The sequence below is a fragment of the Pteropus alecto genome, unplaced genomic scaffold, assembly GCF_000325575.1.
Source record: "Pteropus alecto unplaced genomic scaffold, ASM32557v1 scaffold313, whole genome shotgun sequence".
Lineage (NCBI taxonomy): Eukaryota > Metazoa > Chordata > Mammalia > Chiroptera > Pteropodidae > Pteropus > Pteropus alecto.
Genome location: NW_006434832.1, coordinates 2,274,167 through 2,282,022, shown reverse-complemented (window position 1 = coordinate 2,282,022; position 7,856 = coordinate 2,274,167). Strand labels below are relative to the sequence as shown.

At 37.3% G+C, this 7,856-nt stretch overlaps 1 protein-coding gene across 4 annotated transcripts in view; it reads left to right on the top strand.

The window, feature by feature from the left end:
* KANSL1 (KAT8 regulatory NSL complex subunit 1) overlaps positions 1–7,856 on the top strand; it is a 160,957-nt gene that overhangs the window by 843 nt on the left and 152,258 nt on the right. For 3 of the 4 annotated variants that reach the window (XM_025045649.1, XM_025045650.1, XM_006910170.3), the window contains exon 2: positions 801–939. The gene's annotated coding sequence lies outside the window, so the exon portion shown is untranslated. Of the gene's footprint in view, positions 1–24; positions 46–800; positions 940–7,856 lie in introns of those variants that run through there. The other variant, XM_015588027.2, reaches the window with a different exon arrangement.

Below are 7,856 nucleotides of genomic sequence, written 5' to 3'. Positions count from 1 at the left end.
AAGCCGAAGTGACAAACGCATAGCAGTAACAAATCTACTCTAGAGGTTTTTATTTTTAATCTTTCTTTAAAAAATGAGGGTATTGTCTTTATTATTATTTTTTAAATTTATTGTACAGAGGTGGGTGCTGTTATTTTTGTCCCTACTCGGGCAAGCCTCCATTTTAAGCGAAGCAGTAACTGGTTAAGCTGGAATTTTCATTCAGGCCTAAGACTTGAACAAGGATCCTACGGAGAGGTCATTTAATCTATCCTCCTGCCTCTAGGCAAACTTGCCTTCGTCCTCAAAATTAAGTTGTTTGGTCTGCTTTTAAAGATCTCTAGGAAAGAAGGGTCTTTTATTTGCTTGTAGCACTTCAGTCCAGAATAGATTTTATTTTTCATGTAGCGTAAATTCTGAAACTTCAACTTAATAAAATTTAGGACAATGAGAATGATCAGAGAGGTTTTTATTAAGTAGAATTAAAACATGACAAGGATCTTTTTTAGTTGGTCAATTAAATCACTTTTCAGTAATGTTTATGAGGTACCCTGGAGAATCCTTTTTCTACCTGGGATTTTGTTTTTCTCACTATCTGATAAGCAATTTTATATAAAATATATATTACACATTTAATCCACTTTTTATGTAAAATACATTTCTATATATACATACATTTGCCCCTTTCCAAAGGGGACTGTGTTTTGTACATCTTTTTAAAATGGTGAAGCAAATAGTACTTCAAATATCCGTCCAGATAGCTTAAACTATTTGCTTATTCTTGATTATTTTTCAGTCTAAATGAAAGTCCTCTCTTTCAGATACCTTGTTGAAACAAAAAATTTTCCTACCTGCTCATACTTGGTGACTGAGGGATTACTAAGACCTCTTTCTTGCTCATTTCTGAGTATTGTCTGAACTATTCCTGACACTATGAATGCTATTTGGATGCCTCTTAAGGTAAGATTCTTTTTTAAATTAAAAGCCTCATTTCTTTTTTTTTTTTGAATTGAGAATATTCTAATTATCGAATTTGCAATTCTTCTGCTCTCTTACCTGACACTTTTTTCCCCTCAAGAACTATTGTGTTTGCTTCCTAGGACTGATCGATTACTTTGTCTTGCTACTGGTCTTGATTTTTGGTGTTAAAATATTAGTGAAGTTCTCAAATTAACTTCCATTATGATGATATGTTAATTTTTTAACTTTAAATTATGACAACCCGTATAGTTGTACAGTTCTGTTCCTATCTCAGTAGGATGGATTGGCAATTCAGACATCCAGGTCCACTTTCAAACAGGTACTTTAGAGTCATAGGTAGTAGGGTGTGTCCCACTCTTGCAAATCTGTAGCTGATTCATGTGTTACAAAAGATGTGTCATTAACCATTTGTTTACTCTGAAACTTCATGTAGGATATTAGTACATTTTAAGACCTGTTGTTTTCTGTGTACAATTTTGTTGGAGAGTTCTCCTGCTTCCTAGTCAGCTTTGTAGGAATTTATACTATTTTTCTCAACAGGTAGCACTTTGTGCCAAGTTTCATCTCATAGGAAAACCTCTTTTGAGCAATGTGGACAGGTGACCTTTAGATGAAAAAGCTCATGTTGATGTGGTGGATCTCCAATCTCTTGGTTCCTTCCACTCTCTTGTACATAGATGGCCAAAGGACACTCCATTACAACTAAGCAGAGGGCAAAGCTTAAGACATATATAGGGAGAAAATTTGGAGGAAAGATGGAGAGAGAAAGATAAGGAGTGATGGAAGCCCTCCTCTAACTTCACCAGGGGGCACAGTTTGCCTTCCTTGGAGGTAGATATTAGTGTAGTTAAGATCGTTGGGTGGTAATATGTCCTGTGGAATTCCAAATTAATACAACAAACAAATCAGAGAATAATGCAATCTGTAACCTAAATATTTGTACTGTTGGAATTCTTTAGCTAAATGTAGACTGAGTTCTCACTTTCATTTATGTTCCAGCTGCTATTATTGGATGAGTGCTTATATTAGTGTAAAGGAAGTCCAAGTGACAGTTTTTCCAGCCATTTTCCCTGTAGTCTTGAAGGGGTTTTATGGGGAACCCAGCCAGAAGTCCTGAACCCTTAGGACTTAGAGGATCTTGTACAAGAGTTTCTCATGGGTACTGAGGATTTAGTACTGTGACCTGGTGACCTCTGTTATAGGAAGCAGGTAAGGGGATATTAGCGGGTACTGGTTTCCTAGAAACCCAAAGAAATTGGGATCAATATATTGGATTTCATTTTACAGTCACCTTGGTTTTAATCAATGTATTAGGTACATACAAGCCTGCTTTTTAATATATATATGATGTTTAAGATTTTACCTTTAAATCTTCGAACCTGGGGTTTTAGAATATACAGTTGACCCTTGAACAACCGTGACCACGCACACAGTTGAAAAATCACAAATAACTTTATTCCCCCAAAACTTTAATAATGGCCTATTGTTTACCATCTTACTGATAACATAAACAGTTGATTAACATTGTATTTTGTATGTTATATATATGTTCTAAACAATAAAGTAAGCTGGAGGAAATTTATTAAGAAAATCTTAAGAGAGTACATTTACAGTATTTATTGAAAAAAATCTGCACAGTCTCAAACTCATATTGTTCAAAGGTCAACTGCAGCTCCACAGTAACCCCTGAAGTTGTACCAAAGACCTCTGGCCTGGCAGGAGTGCAGAATGGAAGTCAGTGCTCTCTACATGAGTTACCTACCACCTGTTAACTACTTGACGTAGTTATGTGGCTGCCTTCGTTTTATGTTTCCTACCAGTTTTTTGATCAGTTGGAGATCTCTTCTGAATATGAGCAGATTTTTTATTTGCTAACACTTTCCTCCTTTTATTACTTAAAGAAAAACTTAAAAATTATAGTGTTTGATCCGGGCAGAGGGAAGTTACTTTTTTCAAGGGAAGAGTTAGATAACATTGAATTTGCAGGATGGAAAATAAAAAGGGAGAGAGAACTTTATTCTCTTTTTCAGTTGTTTCTGAGATACAGTTTCTTAAAATGTTTCTGAGATATATTTTCAGGTTACAGCTGTTTATTTTTAAGTAAAAAGAAAAGGTAGCCTAATTAAAATGTATACTTCGGAGCCAAAATGTTCATTTTCTATAATTCTTATGCCTTGTTTCTGATTATCTCATTTTAGAACGAACTCTAGTTCTATCAGGCATTACTTCAACCTGAGACCTGTGCTTGTTTCCATGCTTATAGAAAATAGTGCCAGTACTCACCCTTTTCACAAGCTAAAGTACCAAAGAAAACCTAAGTAACAAAGGAAAAATAACTTCGAACAGAAACTCTTCGGTTGAAGGCACTCTTGTTAATTAGTTAAGTTCCCATGGAAGGTATTTACCTCTTTCTACCAAGGGTCTACAGTTTTTTTATTGCTAGCCATGCCTAAGCAATATCAATGATGTTTGTGGTTTCTAGATCCAGTTATTGGGGCTAGGGCATGGGTGAGATGGGAGAGGTATAGGGAGGAGGAGAATTGGGTGAGTTAGGGAAAAGAGCAAAGCGAAGATGAGGCCGAGAGGAGATAGGTGATCTGTGGTGTGTGATGTGGTGCCACCGTCAGTTGTCTCTTATGTACAGTGGGTTGCCCTGTGTGCTGGACCGAACTATGATGAAAGCAGTAAAAAATATTCTTGACAAGCAAGGACAGAATTAGAATATAATTCAATATGATGTGGAAAGAGCTCCAAGATATACAGTTAAGTGATAAAAGCAAGCTGCAGAACAGGGTGTATGGTATCATACCCTTTGTGTTTTTGAAAAAGAAATGGAGAAAAGAAAATTTGTATTGACTTGTATATACATAAAAAAAAAACTTTAGAAGAATAAAGAAAATGGTGACATTGGTTACCTGTTAATTCTGAGGACCTGGCAGGTATAGCACATTGTAGGAAGGAGACATCTCACTGTATTATTTTCTTATATTTCCGGTGTTTGTATCAAAATCAAAAAAATTAAATACAAAATTTTAAAAAACTTAAAAAACAATATCTCGATTCTTAAATCTTTTCATCTTTGGAGGTGAGAGGAACACTGAGGGGCCACATCTGAGAGCAGATAGCCCTTGAGCAATGGTTTAAGGGATGTATACACAATGGGTACTGTAACCTAGGATACATTCTCCTGTGATCTTGAATTTTGAATTTATATTTGTATATTTCTAGAATTGAATTGCAAGGTCAGGCATTAAAAAATTTCACTTGCTCTTAAAATTTTAGTATAAAAAGATTTTTATTGTTTATTACTTCAAGTTGGCAATTAAATACACTACTCTGTTCTTGGTTGTGATCTTGGGCAGCTTCTTAATCTGTCTCAAATTCAAGGTCCTCCTTTGTACTAGAAATAATATTAGCATTTATTTTAGAGGATTGTTGTATATATTATATCTGTAAAGGACCTAGTGTCTGGCGTAGTGAACCACCACTGTTCTTATAATAATTACTATTAATAATGGTTTCTTATAGCCTGGTAATAAGAGTGGGGGCTCCGGCGGATGTCAGGCAAGCTCCTTCACCTCTTTGAGCCTTAGTGTCCTCATTTATAAAAAGGCTGTAATTATAGCACCTAGCTCCTAGCGTGGACTTTGTAAGGACTAAATGAGTTTGCTGGCACCAGCTGCTTACAGTAACGCTTGGTATGTGCTCACTAAACACGAGCTGATAATTTTCTTCATGACATTTGTTTGCTAGGGCTGCCATAACAAAGTGCCACAAACTGAGAATTAAAAAACTGAAATTTATTGTCTTAAACAACAGAAGCCTGGGGGCAGGGCCACCCTCCCTCTGAAGGCAGGATCACTCCAGGCCTCCCTTGTAGCTTCTGGTAGTTGCGTGGCTTGTGGCTGCATAACTCCAGTCTCTACTTAGAGTTCTCCCTGTGCACGTGTGATGTTCAAAAATCCCCCTTTTTAAAAGGACTATAGTCAGATTAGGGCACACCCTAAATCTCATTCTAACTTGATTACCTCTGTAAAGACCCTATTTCCAACTAAAGTTACGTCCTGAGGTACTGGGGTTTAGGATTCCAAAGTACCTTTTTTTTCTTGTGGTGGTGGTGGGGAGCTATTCAACTCATAACGTCCAGTAACCTTGTCAGTACCAAAGATTGGTGTCATTCATCATGGTGGCAGACCCTCAATACTGATACCTAGGAGATGAAAATTTTGGTGCAAATTGGTAACATGATTTAAAGAAGTAGATTATTTCTTTAGGTTTCTCATGCATTTATCTTTACTATGTATAGATTTTTATCTTTGAAACTTTAGATTTATATAAAATTGAAACTTTAGAAGGTAAAGTTATTCTTTTTTTGGTATCAGTAAAATTCTGATTAAAAAATTAGGGTCAAGATTACAGTCTTGCTCTCTATTATCCTTTGTAGAAATTGATGGACCTTTGGCTTTCCTTAATCTGTAAGAATTAGGCCCAGCTATCTGTCTCTGGAGGTTTGGGAGGTAAGGATACCCAATAATGTGGAATTAACACTCCCTTCCTTCTGTGAATAAAGAGATGTTTTATATCCAATTAGATGCCATGTTTGAAAAAGGTGGCATAGTTATCTTCCAACATTTGGCTTAAAACTGTCATTTTTGGTGTAGACAGTATGGGTCACCCCAGAAATAGCAAATCTGTAAGGAAGTTCTTCCTCTGGCCTGACTGATTTAGCCAGCCCTCTGCTTCTGTTCCCTCTCCTCTTTGCTTTTAGGGTAAAATTCAAACTTTTAAACATAGACTATATTCAAACTTTAAACATAGCCAGCCTGAAGATCTGGCTGCTACTGATCTTTCTGTTTTGTTTTTAAACCTGACCCTTCACCACTGGCATGTATGTACCTTTGTTTGATGGTGTCCTTTCCTGAAACTTCTAGTGGTAAGACTTTAAAAAGTTATTTAGTCGCAAATCTTTCTAAAGGGTATCTCGTGTTTCTCTGCCTCCTTAAAGAAAGCACCCTGAACAAAATTTTGTCTTTTAATAATAATCCAAAATGATTGAAGATCCTCACTATGCCTATCAGTTACTGTATTGTGCTGAAATCTAATGTGTCTCTGGAGACCATAAAATGTACTGTATTAGTGGACTATTATATGTACATATTACTTATTCTTGGGCTATTCTTTATGTTCTTTTGTCTGTTATTTATTTTCATGATCGCCTACCTTAGTATCAGGTTGTTACTGTTCTAGTTTCAGCCTCCAGCAGCTCTTTCTGTGGTAGTGCTTTCTGTGGTAGGCTAGGATACCAGCAAACTAAGCTTGTGTAAATTATTTGCCAAGGAAGAGTAAATAGGTCTTTACTGATGGCAGGAGGGACTTTTCTATGGATAAAATACATGAAGAAAGACAGTTTTTGGCAGCTTGATACAAAATGATGTGGTTTTTCCATGTGCATTTTATGGAAAGGAAGGGTCCATTGCTTTCATCAGATTTTTACAGTGGTCTGGAGCTGCTCTAGTTAAAATACATGTTATGAAATTGCTTTGTCACTTGTCATCAGAGGCTAGGTCCCAAATTCCTATCTCCCTGTCCTGAAGTGAAGGAGTTCATAATATTGGGTATTGTTTGGACTGTGGGAGGAAGGGCCATTGGACTAGTCCGGGTGCTGACTCAGAGAGGGTGCAGAGCACCAGTGGTTGGGGCTGGAGTGAGGAAAAGAAGTTAGATAGTGGGCAAGAGAGCAGCTCTGGGCATTGTGTCTGGTTTGCTCCAGAGGACAAAGGGAGTAACCATAGTAAGTTCTGGAAGCTCAGAGAATATATTCAGGTACTTGATTTGAAGAAATTGGAAAATATGTATTTTTAAATTATCTTTTTATTTTGAACAGTCTAGTGACTTTAGTTTTGGCTAGGTTTTTTTCTTGCTTAGAAATCATCTTGTGAAATGTTTGCAACCTAGATCATAATTTCATAAGTGAGACAGCTGGATGAGAGTGAAAACAGGGGCAAAAGAATCAAATAAAAAAAAAATAATTCTAAAGCATCTTACTGTGGGGGCCTCTTCAGAAGTTAAACACTTTCCTTGTTTATAAAGGGTCTCCCCTCCCCCAGTGTCTTTACCTCTTAGGTCACAGAGCACACACAGCCTGTCAGGGAAGACTGTCTTCCTAGGCCCATCCCTGTCATTGTCTTTGTCTCTTCCCATACTGGGCCCACCCCTCTAGTCTCTTGAGCTAGTCTCTAGTCTCTTTCTCCTTGTAAGAACCTTTGATCCTCAGTTGTCTCTTTCCCCAACCAATTTTCAACCTCCCATTCTCTGCTGGCTCTCGTCCCTTAGCTTATAATCACACTCAAGTCTTTCACTTTTTAAGAATACAGAACCCTTAAACTGCACCCACTGGTCCCTGTCTAGCTTCTACCTGTGGTTGCCACTGAAACTGCCCATATGGAGTCATCCCCATTGCTAGATTCAGAGGATTTCTTTCTGTCCTTCCGAGGCCTTTTTGTAATTCTGACACCGTGGACCATTCCCTCTGGCTATGAGGGTGGTGGTCCCTTTTGGCCTCTTGTCTCCATTTCTGAGAGCCATTATAGAACGTGGGATCTGGAACCAGACTCAGATTCAAATTCCAGCTCTGCCACTTACTGTGTGACCTTGCAAAAGTAATGTGGCCTCAGTTACCTCATCTGAAAAATGAGAAAAATAATAAAATAATACAATAACACCTACCTTATAGGACTGTTGTGAGGAGGAAATGAGTTAATACATAAAAAGCACATAGAAGAATGCCTGGCACACAGTAAAGTACAGATGATGTCAGTGCTGGCTCTTTATATCATTGTTATCCCTGGTTGCTCTTTCTCAGTTTTCTTTGCAAAGTTTTTTTCCTCTTTCAGGTC